Source organism: Ornithorhynchus anatinus, chromosome 12 (assembly GCF_004115215.2).
Source record: "Ornithorhynchus anatinus isolate Pmale09 chromosome 12, mOrnAna1.pri.v4, whole genome shotgun sequence".
In the NCBI taxonomy this organism is placed as follows: Eukaryota; Metazoa; Chordata; class Mammalia; order Monotremata; family Ornithorhynchidae; genus Ornithorhynchus; species Ornithorhynchus anatinus.
In genome coordinates this window covers 44,429,717-44,443,483 of record NC_041739.1, presented here as the reverse complement: position 1 = coordinate 44,443,483, position 13,767 = coordinate 44,429,717, and the positions used below count along the sequence as shown (strand labels likewise).

At 47.7% G+C, this 13,767-nt stretch overlaps 1 pseudogene; it reads left to right on the top strand.

The window, feature by feature from the left end:
- Positions 1-85: 85 nt before the first annotated feature.
- On the top strand, positions 86-2,135 carry LOC114815472 (annotated as a pseudogene).

The following is a 13,767-nucleotide window of genomic DNA, read 5'->3' as shown; positions in this document are numbered from 1 at the left end:
GTTGTCTCAGAAGCTTGGAATGAAGGCAGGTGGACTGAGGAAGGAACTAGAAAGAGAAAAGAAGGTTGCTTTGTCTAAAATAGAAATGCCTGGTTTCTACCAGATAGAGAGCAAGTGCTAGAGAAACAAATAGGAGATACAGATTATGTTGTAGAAGGACTGAGCGGGAGGGAACCTTATATGCATTTGTTGCTCTTCAGCAGAAAAACTAAATGAGTTTTAAAAGCAACAATCAGATGCCTTGAAGAATTAGTAAAGATTGGTGGTCTTGATCATAGGAAAGTTTTAAGGCTTGTGAACCTCTTTCTGCAAAAATGTTACCTGGGTCACATATAGGCAAAAGTCACTTCTCTTACATCGCACAATAAAGAATTACAAGACTTGTTACAAAACGGCTAGATGGAAACCTAAGCACTGATTCCTATCATTCCACCCAAGCCGATCTGGAACCCTCGATAGACCAATCAAATAACACCATGACTCCAGAGCCAAGATCACCTAAGCTTGTACTGATCCCTCCTCTGGATAAAGCCACCGGCAGCAGCGAGGTCCAAATCCAGCAGCTGCAAGAAATTTTGCAAGATGTTCAAATGAAGCTTGATCAATCTGAAGCAGAGAGGAGGCAGTTAAGAGGCCCAGCTCCAGCCTAGAGTCCCAGAATCACCTGGCTTGAATGACTTAGAGGTTTCAGAAAATAACTCTGATCTGAACAAGACGATTAAAGAAACCCAAAGGAAAAGTGAGGAGGCCAGAGATGGGGTTTCGGCTCTACCAAAGCAGATGGAATCCGGGCCTCCTCTCGTACACAAGGAGGGCCATTCAAAAATGGATGAATTGGGGGTGGCATGGGAAGAGATCGAGGGCTAAAGCAAGAGCTTCAGGATGTGTTAGAAGAAAGTGAAAGAAATAAGGAGAAAGTGTGAGAATTGGAGGAGAAACAGGAGGGAAGGAAAGGGACTTGGTTAAAGAAATGCCCGCGAAAGAGTACAAAAAGTACAAAGAAGTGCAAGAAGAAATCAGGAGGATGCAAGACAACCTGAACAGTCAGGTGCCACAGAAATAAAGAGATGAAACTGGTGAGATGAAAGAAGCAATGAACAGAATGATAGATGAGCTCAATAAACAAGTGAGTGAGATGTCTCAGCTCTACAAGGAAGCACAAGCAGAGCTGGAGGATTACAGGAAGAGGAAGTGGCTAGAGGAGGTAATAAATGTCCGACCTCATCCATAAAGAGAAGCACGAGTAACTGATGCAGGAGAACAACGCATCCAAAGTTAAAGTGGAAGAGGCGTTGTCGGAAATGAAATCCCAGTACGTGAAGGGGTTCAATGAAGTGACACAGCTTAGGCTGCTGGTCGATGCCCAGATGCAAAACTCTGGGTACGTAACAGAGCACCTGCAGGTCATGACCGCACTCCAGAGTTTGGCGACGGAAATGGAGGATAAGATAGTCACGTCTCACTCTTGGGGAGGCACAAAATTCTCCCTGGATATCTCCTCCGGCTCCAAGAAGAGCTGAGGACCCTTCAGCAGGCCGCCTTCAGCTGCCAGACCATGGCCCTCGATTGCAACTTGCATCACTTCGAGGCTGGAGACTGGGTCTGGCTTAAATGGATATCGAGAAAAACTGCCCTTGCCCCTGTATGGGACGGCCCCTTGCAGGTTCTATTGGTGACCTTTTCAGCAGTTTGTGTTGCAGAGCGTGCTTCGCGGAATCATCACTCACAAATGAAAATGGCAGTCGTGGACGAGTCACCACTACCGGACTGCCCTGACACCTCATTGCCAGGAGCTGTGCCCCCGCTTCACCTCCATCCATCTGGACTATTGCTCCCTGATCATTTGCTGAATCTGTCTCACTCATGGGGTTGTGGGTCCTCTGTTATCGCCTTTGTTTTACCCCTTCACTCCTTTTGGCTTTTGTTCTCTTTGTCCTATTCTGTAGTCTGCGTGGGCTTGCCCAGCTTTCTTTTATATGTGATATTCTGTCCCCTTTGGGCTATCTGTTTGGTGGCCTCGTCCTCGTTTTCTTTCTTTGTTGTTTTGGCCTCTTATGCTTGCACCCTTGCTGAGTCCCCATTTGCAATGGCCTGCTCTCCGGATGTTTCAACAGGAAGGGCCTCTGATCCTTTTACGACTATTTTCTACCGTGTGGTTTTGTTGGGCACCTCGGGTTCCCCCTTCTGAAATCATGGAGGGCAAACCCCTCCTGCAGGAGATTAGTGCCTTTGCCCGGGCCCAAAATTGGATCTCCAGTTTCCACCTCTCCAGGTCGAAAGTCCAAAACACACCACCTTCTCGAATGTCTCCTGGGTGATTTTTTTCCCATGCGAGGCTGTCACAAACTTCACTCTCTGCAATGTGGCCCCCACTTATGGGAACCGGGTATGCTTTTCTCCACCTTGAGTTTATCCCTCAGGTTGATGGTGGAACTCGTCAGTGTGGGTTCCCCAAGTGGTCTATTGTTCTTCTACCTATAATGATTCCATTCTCTTAATCGATCCATTTGTCTCTCAGGCCCTCCTTTACGGTTGCTCCTGCCAAGGTTATGCTCACCATTTTGGTTGGGCCTTGGACTGGGTTGGGCCTACTTATGCACGGGACCGGGGAAACTGGAGGCCCTTTGGGACTTCATGAGCCTGATTGAGGATGTTGCCCCCCTAAATACTTCTGCGGCTAATTATTCAAAACTAACTGCCTGGTTTGATGTGAACCCCCCTATTTGTTGTGAGGCCCTTGGCATCACTGCTCTGGGTGGTTTGCTTTGGGGTTCCTCGGCACCCTGTGGTCTATCCTGCCAGCCATCTTTGCATCCAACCTTTCCTGTTCCCTTATTGTAGCGTCCCTTTGTCCTCCGCAGGTTTCTAATGTTTCCCTTATGGCGAACACATGGGCTCGCCAAGGGTATGTCCCCAAGCCAGGGCGGATCCATAGAAAATCATGGCTGAACATTCTCTGTTTTCTGGTGATTCCTGGAGTTCTATAGCCTGGGCGGAACACGCGTCTCATAATATCCCCTAGATGTTTGAGTCATTTTTGATTAATGATTTTGTTCATCATAATCTCAGAGTGATCTTTCACCTTACTGAGCAGGTCGAGTTATTGGCCAGTGCCTTGCGTGAGGGTCTGTGGTTGCTCCATTCCCAGACCTTGGCCACCTCGCACATGTCCCTGCAAGGTTCGACTGGTGGGGGATCAGATGCTGCTTCGCGAGAGGGGATTGTGCGCCTTCATTAATGTTACTAATGTTATGTTACTAATAACAAATGTTGTTTGACCATTCCTAACATCTCCGAACCTATCCAAGTCCAGCTAGAAGTCCTAGCAAATCTTGCCTAGGTTGATGGCGAACACGCGGGAAGAACTCTCCTCCCAGTGGTCAGTGATCTAATGGTTCGGAGACGGGCTGGGGAGCTGTCAGCTGTGTGACTGTGGGCAAGTTACTTAACTTCTCTGGGCCTCAGTTACCTCATCTGTAAAATAGGGATGAAGACTGTGAGCCCCATGTGGGACAACCTGATTCCCCTATGTCTACCCCAGTGCTTAGAACAGTGCTCTGCACATAGTAAGCGCTTAACAAATACCAACATTATTATTAATTTTATTTCACCTCTATCTCCAGCTAGGATCAAAGGGGGGATTGTTGAGAAAACCTGAACCAGGCCCTAACCACAGTCACTCCCGAGCCACAGTGACTTCAATCCTTTTCTTTTCTTTTTCTTCTTTTTTAAGGCGCTAGGCGGCACACTGTCCATGTAGACCTTGGGGCACCAGGTGTACACTGTTCACTCGTACCTCAGATCCTGATTGGGCCTGGCACCTGATCCGGCAGAGTCCCTGGGGCAAGCTGAAGGGAGTGTGGGGTACAGCCTAGCACAGAGATAGAGGTTTTGTAAGGCTTTAGCCATAGAAGGAGAAATTCTCATATTGCTTCGTCGATTGGTCTGCGATTTACATGCAGGGGTGCAGTCGGGTGTAACGCGGAATTACCGTCTAATAAAAGTAAGAATGGAGGGATGGTTTGGGGCTGTTCGTCCCTCCTACCCCAACTGGGGTGAACAGGTGGGCAGCCACTTTCCTCCCTTTACTGTTCTTTGGCTCGCTCTCCTGAGTCCGTTCATTCCATCACCAAGGTTCTGATCCCCTCTCATTCACGCGGGAGAGTACGTCTCTCCCGGCAAGAATCCCCAACAGAGACCATTGTACCAAAGAGTTTTCCCGTCCCCCGGGGCACCTTCAGCTGACAGGGATCCTGGGGAGAGTCAGCCTGAGGGGAGAGTTAAGCCCAGCCGAAAGGATGACGAGGGGAGAGTCAGACGGGGGTGAGTCAGGTTGGGGAGGCTCAGAGGGCGGTCACAGGGGAACAGGCAGACAGGGAAGAGTCAGATACAGGGAGAATCCATCAAGTGGGGAATCAGAAGGGGGAAGATTGGACTGGAGAGAGTCAGGTGGGGGAGGGTTACACAGGGGGAAGGTCACACAGGGGGAGGGTCACACGGGGGAGGGTCACACAGGGGGAGGGTCAGGTAGCCCCCTCCCCTCCTAACGACATTCCCTGGGCAGGGCGGGGGAGGGAGGCCTCAATTTGACAGTTCAAGATGGCGACAGTCACACACAGCTGCGCCGGTTCTTAAAGGGACCCGCCAATCAACGGCTGAGAGACGAGTTGCCTGGCGCAGGCGGGAGGGGGCGGGGCGATCTAGTAGAGGGAGGCCAATCAGCGAGCGAGAGAGGAGCAGCCGAGCCCGAGGTGGGCGGGACCAGAGCGACCTCACAAGAGAAGCCAGTCAGCGAGGGAGCGAGGAGCTGCCCGGCCCCCGGGAGAGGGGTCGGGGTCAGCAAGTGAAGGGCAACCAATTAATGTGGCTCCCCGAGGCCCCGCCCCGTCTCCCGCGTCACGTCCTTCCCGCCCGATCTCTCTGTGTGTGTGTGTGTGTGTGTGTGTGTGTGTGTGCACGCGCGCGCCCGCGCTCCCGTGAAAGGATTTATCGGGGCTCAGTGGAAAGAGTACGGGCTTGGGAAACAGGTCCTGGGTTCTAATCCCTACTCTGCCACTTAGCTGCGTGACTTGGGGCAAGTAACTTCACTTCTGGAAAATGAGGATTAAGACTGTGACCCCCACGTTGGGCAACCTGATCACCTTGTATCCGCCCCCCTTCCCCCCCCAGCGCTTAGAACGGTGCTTTGCACATAGTAAGCACTTAATAAATGTCATTATGATGAGAAGCAGCGAGGCTCAGTGGAAAGCGCACGGCTTTGGGAGTCAGAGGTCATGGGTTCTAATCCCGACTCCTACACTTATCAGCTGTGTGACTTTGGGCAAGTCACTTAACTTCACTGTGGCTCAGTTACCTCATCTGGAAAATGGGGATGAAGACTGTGAGCCCTAAGTGGGACAACCTGATGACCTTTTATCTACCCAGCGCTTAGAACAGTGCTTGGCAAATATAAGCGCTTAACAAATACCAAAATTATTATTATTATTATATCTACACATTTATTCTTGATTAGACTAAGCATTGAATAAAAACAGTTTGCTGCATACAGTGGTGGTTTGGTTTCACTTTAAACTTTGCAGCGAGTGCCCGATCCAATAGGAGCTCCCAGTTACTTAGGGCTGCCCAGCTGGGGGAGTGAATCTACAGAGCTCGCCCCAGGGGATCAAGAATCTGGGGGAGATGCATCCAAGGGGAGCAGGAATCGGGGGGGGGGGGGGCGGTGAATCTTTTGCAGCCTGGGATAGGCCATATGTTATGCACTGGCTATGTGATGAGCCCTATACTAAGTGCAGGGGTAGATAAAAGGTAATCAGGTTGGACACAGTTCCTGTCCCACGTGGGGCTCACAGTCTTAATGCCCATTTTACAGATGAGGTGACTGAGGCATAGAGAAGTTAAGTGATTACTCAAGGTCACACCGGAGACATGTGGTGGAGGCTGGAGTAGAACTCACCTCTTCTGACTCCCAAGCCTGTGCTCTTTCAAATAAGCCATGCTGCTTCTCTCCATCACACCAACCTCAGTATTCTTGGGCCATTCATTCTTTCATTCATTCATTCAGTCATATTTATTGAGTGCTTACTGTGTGCAGAGCACCGTACTAAGCGCTAGGGAGAGTATAATATAATGAGCTCACACCCTAGCCAGGGAGAGAGACGATACAAGTCAACAATATACAGATATGCACATAAATGTGGGACTGGGAGGGGGCATGAATAAAGAGAGCACGTCACGACAACGTAGAAGGGAGTGGGGAAGAGGAAAGGGGGACTTAGTCAGAGGCAGATGTATTTTATCTGAAAAACCGTGTTAAAGCCTAATCCCAATCTAAAAATAATTGAAGATAGCTCCCAGGTATTTATCTTACTGCTCAGCCCACTGCAGCTCCAACTGATAAACTATATCTCTAAGGCATATGTGCCAGGCATATGGCATTTTTTAAGCTCTTACTGTGTGCCAGGCATACATATGTGATATATAATTGTCACCTGACTCTCGGGGACGGGTTTGTTTGGGAATTGGCATGGCAAGGGAGAGGGGGAGAGACCCGAGACGGAAAACCTGAGGTTTATACAAAATTTATTCTGCAAGGCGAATTGAATTATTTGATTATATGCCACAAATTATTTGATTGATTATTGAATTGTTTGATTATTTGGACGGTGATATTAGAGCTTCTCTAACCGGAGGAATATACTTGTATGTTACTTGCACTTGGCAGAACACCCATGTCCCATCCAGGTGGAATTCACTTTTGGTTTGCTTGCACGTGGTGAGGCAGCTAGCTCTCCCCATGTGCAGTTCCTGCTCGGGAGGAATCCCTTACGCATTACACACCCGTGGTTAAGCCCCTAGCTCCCATCCAAGAGTACTCCCGACTCGGGAGGAATCCACTTACGGTTACATACCCATGGCGAAGTGCCTGGCTTCCAGCCCCACGATGGTTCATCAGGACGGGACACTCACCCATCCCACGGCTCCTCACTTGGTGCAGGCAGAGCGGGCTTCTCACACTCTGGACAGAGGCAACCTGCAGCCGGCTGCTGCAAGTCTCGATCCTCTGCACAGAAGGTTAGAGGCTGCAGGTATTTATCACCTGTGCTCCTAGGCCATTCCAGCTTCCAGCCTCAGTTCATCCAATGTCTGCCCTTCCCTCTCCTCCATACCTAATTTGATTGGCATGGGGGCGAGGGACACCTTCTGTATTCCCGGCTTGGGCTGTCAATCTAGCAGTTCTGGTTGTGGGGGCAGCAACCCACCCTCACTTCCAAGTTCCACCTGCTGGCTGAGGCAGGTACGAGTTAGCTTTTGACCTTGAGATGGCCCGTACCCCAGTGTCACCTTGGGACAATATCATAGCATAGTGGATAGAGCACGAATCTGGGAGTCAGAAGGTCATGAGTTCTAATCTTAGCTCCACCACTTGTCTGCTCTGTGGTCTTGGGCAAGTTGCTTAACTTCTCTGTGCCTCAGATACCTCATCTGTAAAAATGGGGATTAAGACTGTGAGCCCCAAGTGGGACAGTAACTGTACCCAACTTGATCTGCTTGTATCCACCCAGTGCTAGTATGATGCTTGGCACATGGTAAGAGATTTACAAATAAATCCAAGACAACCCAAGTCATATTTTCAGAACTCAAGAAAAAGACCCAGAGATTCAAAAGATATCAAAATTTAAATGTTCATTATCTCAGACCATAACCCAGAAAAAATCAGAAACGTGCCATCGATATTTTGGGAAAAAGTCTTTAATCTGTTGTGTGGTTTATCCGGACTATGATGCTTTTTCATGTAATTTTGGAAAAGTACAGAACAGGTATGTGATCCTCCCCTTGATTTAAAGGAACACAGTTTATGCTCAAGAGAAACCTCTCCCAATTCTTCACAGAATATGGAAGATGATGAAGCCCGTCACTACTATCAATTAATCATTTCCATTTACTTACTGTCGGCTTACTGTGTGCTGACGAGAACTATAGTAAATGCGTGGGAATGTACAGTATTACAGAACTGGAAGATGTGATTCCTGCCCATAAGGAGCTTATTGTGTGCAGAGCATTGCAATGAGTGCTTGGGAAAGGACAGTAAAGTCAGTAGATAAAACCCTTGCCTTCAAGGAGCTTAGAGTCATGTGTGAAGACCACACATGTCATTGTCATGAGCCCCAACTGAGATCTTTGGCCTCCTTCAGGCTGCTAAAGATTCACCTCAACCAGATTTCCTTGGGATGAAATCCTTGGATGCCCCTCACCCAGATTTCTGATCCCTTGGGGCGAGATCCATAGATTCACCTCCCCCTTGGGCAGCCCTAATTAACGGGGAGCTTTTACTGGGTCGGGCACTCGCTGAGAAGTTCCGTGTAAAACCAAACCACCACTGTATACAGAGGAAAACCTTATTACATACTTAGTTTAATTGAAAAGGGAAACTGTGTACACACACACAGATTAGGTGTCGGAGGAGTCAAGGAGTCTGGCTGCCCGCAGCATGTCATTGTGGTTCGAGTCTTAGTTGCTTTGGCTGTGGTACGGGGGATCCGTTCTTTCCCCCTTTTGCCGGTTGTTTGGGGGCTGGAGGGGGTTGAAGCTGGGGGTCCTGATTCACTGCTCCAGTTGCCTGCTGTCTCAAACTCACTACCGGATGAGGACAAGGTGGATGGCTGACTCTCTCCATGACACCTACCCCAAGGCTCAGCTGGCAGTCTTTCTCTTGCCCGACAGCAAGGCAATTCAGCTCCTCCTCAAACTCCTCTGCAAGATAATATCGTTTCTCTTCAAATTCCTCTTCCTCAAAGTTCTCAGAAAGAACTTCAATTTCTCCTCAAATTCCTTCTTTAACATTGTTGCACAAGGGGTCAAAGAATAGTCTCTTATGAAATGGCTTCTGCATTACAAGATGGATTCACTCTTGCTCACCACAGTCATTTTCCCCTGCCCCCCCAAAAAGCCCCTCCCCTGACCCCATGGCTCCCTCCAGTAATCCCATCTCCCTCCCACCATTTCTCTCCACTCTTCTTGAACGACTTGGCTACACCCACTGTCTCCACTTCTTCTCCTCCAGTTCTCTCATTGACCACCTCCAATCTGTTTACAATTATCTCCATTCCACTGAAAACATCCTCTCTAAGGTCACAAATCATCTTTCTTGCCACATCCAACAGCCATCCTCCAACTCCCTTTTAGACCACCTGCAATCTGGCTTCTGCCGATTCCATTAAAACTACTGTTTCCAGAGTCACCCATGACTTCATCCTTGCCATATCCAACAGGTCCTACTCCATGCTAATTCTCCTTGAGCTCCCAGTCACCTTTGACACTATGGACCACCCCTTTCCCCTGAAACGCTATTTAACCTAGGTTTTCTTGACACTGTCCTCTCCTGATTCTCTTTGCATCTCTCTGGCTGCTTTATTATGATCCCTGTTGACAGCTTCTCCTCTACCTCCCACTCTTAGGTGACCCTTCACGTCCTGGTCTGGGTCCCTGTGGGGAGCTCATCTACTCCTACAGTGTCAACTACAATCCCTATTCTGATGACTCCTAAATCTGCATCTCCAGTCCTGACCTCTCCTCCTTTCTGCAATCTTTCATTTCCTTCTGCCTTCAGCACATCTCTCCCTGGATGCTGCCATTACTTCATACTCAACACAGCCTGAACAGAACTTCTCCTCTTCCCTCCCAAATTCTCTCCATCTGACTACTTTCACATCACTGAAGACAACACCATATTTCTTCCTGCCTCACAAGCCTGCAACCTCAGCCTTATCCTTGATTCAAAAACTCCTCACTCTTGGCTTCAAAGCTCTCCATCACCTTGCCCCTTCTTACCTCATCCCCTTCTCTCCTTCTATATTCCAGCCCTCAAACTCTGCTCTTCTGGTGCTAACCTTCTCACTGTGCCTCTTTCTCACCTGTTCCACCTCTAGCCTGGAATGCCCTGCCTCCTCAAATCTGCCAAATAATCACACTTTCCCCCTTTAAAGCCCTACGTAAGGTTCACCTCCTCCAGGACGCCTTCCCAGACTAAGCTCCCCTTTTCCTCTGCTCCCCCTTTGCTCCCCCTCCCTTCCCCATCGCCCCAACTTGCTCCCTTTGTTCTACCCCCCCCACAGCACTTGTGTATGCATTTACATACTTATAATTACATTTATTTTTATTAATGATGAAGCAACGTGGCTCAGTGGAAAGAGCCCGGGCTTAGGAGTCAGAGGTCATGGGTTCAAATCCTGGCTCTGCCATGTGTCAGCTGTGTGACTGTGGGCAAATCACTTAACTTCTCGGTGCCTCAGTTATCTCATTTGTAAAATGGGGATTAACTGTGAGCCTCACATGGGACAACTTGATCACCCTGTATCTAGCGCTTAGAACAATGCTCTGCACATAGTAAGCACTTAACAAATACCAACATTATTATTATTATGTGAATATGCCTATAATTCTATTCATTTCTATCGATGCTCTTGATGCCTGTTTACTTGCTTTGATACCTGCCTCCCCCCTTCTAGACTGTGAGCCCAGTGTGGATAGGGATTGTCTCTATTTGTTGCTGAATTGTACTTTCCAAGCACTTAGTACAGTACTCGGTACACAGTAAGCACTCAATAAATACGAATGAATGAATGAATTAATCTCTTCCTTCAATCCTTATATTCAATCGGTTATTAAATCTTGTCAATTTCATCTCCACAAAATCTCCAGAATTCACTCCTTCCTCTCCGTCCATATTGTTATCACTCTAGTACCTTGCTAATCTCCCTAACCTCCTGTCTCTCCTGTCTCCAGTCCATACTTCACTCTGCTGCCCAGATCACCATCCTACAGAATGGTTCTGCATACATTTTCCCACTCCTCAAAGACAGCCAATGATTATCCAGCCATCTCTGCATCCAGCAGGAAAACACTCAGTCAGCGTGGTCCCCTTTACTTATCCTCACTCTATTTCCACTACAATGCAGCCTGTCCACTTCGCTCCTCTAATGCTTACCAATTTACCTTCCTTTGCTCTCAACTCACCTGCCATCGACCCCTTGTTCATGTTCCTCCCTCCTGACTGGACCTTCCTCCCCATACAGTTCTGACAGACCAGAACTCTCCCCATTTTCAAAGCCCTACTGAAATCATATCTCTGCCAAAAAGTCTTCTCAGACTATACGCTCTTCTCCCCACCCTGTTTTCTCTTCCTACTACCTCTCCAGTAAACTACTATGCATTTAGGTATTCTCCCAGCCACTCCCCCTCCACCTTCCCACTTCCCCACCACGACCCCATCCCCTGTTCACTTATGTCCAAATTGCTATATTCAGTTGATTCCCTTGTCTGTAATTTATTCTAATTTGTTTCCCCATTAGACTTTAATCCCCAATCATGTCTGTCAACTGTGTTGTACTCTTCTAAACTCTTAGTATAATGCTCTGAATGCATATTTAAGTGTTCAATAAATACTGTTAATTGAGTGTTGATTGATGATTGATTAGACAGGTCCTGCCTTTGGGAGGTTTACCATCTAATATAAATGAAACTTTTTCCAGCCTATTATTTAGTAAATAAGTTGTAATACTGAAATAAGTTTTTTGGAATTTGTATAGAGACCTCTGGGGAAGCGGTTTTCCAAGTACCTTCATAGCAGTTATCTCACTGTAAACATTGTTTCAGAGTGACTGGATGATGAGAAATTATTGTAGAAGTGGGAAGAAGGTAAGGGATGAAACAGGGTAGTGCAGAAACATAATAGGTCCTCGCTAATTAATGGTAATTATGGCATTTATTAAACACTTAATTTGGGTACAGAGGCATATTCTAGGGATTTGCCATCTATTTTATTCTGATTTTAGATATGAGGAACCTGAGGCCCATAAAAGTCAAGTAACTTGCCTAAGGTCATGCAGTGGGCCAGTGGCAGAGATTGGACTTGAAACCTTGTCTCCTGACTTCCATTCCCCTCCTTATTTTCACTATGTATGCCTTCATTCAATGGTATTTATTGAGCACTTACTGTGTGCAGAACACTGAACTAAGAGCTTGAAAAGTACAGTTCAGCAATAAATGGAGATAATCCCTCCCCAAAAACGGGCTCACAGTTTAGAAGGGGGAGACAGAAAATAAAACAAGTAGACAGGCATCAATACCATCAAAATAGATAAATAGAAGTTCAGATACATACACATCATTAATAAAATAAAGCAATAAATATGTACAAATATACATAAGTGTTGTGGGGAGGGGAAGGGGGTAGAGCAGAGGGAGGAGGTAGGAGTGAAAGCGAGTGGAGGAGGAGCAGAGAAAAAGGGGCATGATCAGTCTAGGTGGAGGCTAGCTCTCAGTAGGGCTCTGAAGAGGGGACGAGAGCTGGTTTGGCAGATGTGAGGAGGGAAGGCATTCCAGACCAGAGGTAGGACTTGGGCCTAGGGTCGACAGTGGGGCAGGTGAGAACGAGGCACAGTGAGGAGATTAGTGGCAGAGGAGCGGAGTGTGCGGGCTGGGCTGTAGAGGAGAGAAGGGAGGTGAGGTAAGAGGGAGCAAGGTGATGGAGAGCTTTGAAGCCAATACTGAGGAGTTTTTGCTTCATGTGAAGGTTGATAGGCAACCACTGGAGATTTTTGAGGAGGGGGGCCACATGCCCAGAGTGTTTCTGTAGAAAGATAATCCGGGCAGCAGAGTGAAGTGAGGAGAGATAGGAGGATGGGAGATCAGAAAGGAGGTTGTTGCAGTAATCCAGTCGGGATATGATGAGAGATTGTACCAGCAGGGTAGCAGTTTGGATGGAGAGAAAGGGCGGATCTTGTCGATGTTGTGAAAGTGAGACCGTCACTAGGCACTATGCAACCTTGTCACCACTGCCTAGGATCACTGACTAACCCCATTGCCATTTTTCTTGAGAACAATGATTTCTCCACTCCATTTAGGAAGAGAAGTCTGGACACCTTCATTTGGGATGCAGTGGTAAAAGAGAAGCCATGCACACAGACAGAGGGAGAGATTGAAGTCCCTCTTATTAGTTCACTCACTGGAGGTTCCAGCTGCTCTTGTTTTTTCTCTTGGGAGGACAATAAGACCTGTGGGATGAAGCCTTCTCCCATGTATGGTGGAAAGAGGTGTTCTCAGCTCTTCTCCTGGCAGAAATGACTCCAGATGCCACGTGCAGTTGGACTCAGACTCTTGAGAATATCCACAGTCTTAAAGTTCTCCAGGTATTAGGTAACAAGATAAAACAATTTGAAGTCTAAAATGCCTTTCCTTTTCCTCTAACATCCCTTTCACCAGGACTCTTTCTGCTTTCTCTACATATGTTTATCTGATTATTTCCCCTCAGTCTCTCCTGGGGAATCCCAAGTTTCAGGTTCATCCTTTCATCTGGATCCTTTGTCAGGATTTTTGGTTGCCAGGCCTAAATTGCCACTGAGACACATGATCACTTCTTGCCCCTCAAGGGTGAATGTCTTAGTCCTCAGGAATTCTAGCTTCTGGACACCATCCTGGAGAACCTTTGTTCCTGCATGCTGCCCCTGGGATCACTCCATCCCAATTAACTTTAAAGTGGTTGACGGGCTTCTTCTCCACAACTAGCAAGCCCAAATCCACTCCTGAGATAAGCTGTGTTCTAGGTGCCTCCATTAGTTAAGTATTTGAGAAGGCTAGCTTTTCCTTGTGGTGGGGGTCTTTGGGAGTGAGTTTCAAACTGAGTTTCTAGCAACTTCTGAAGTCTCTCTCCCCTACCTCTATGTATGGGACTAGCATGGTTGAGTGTCATACCAGAATATGTGCATCCCT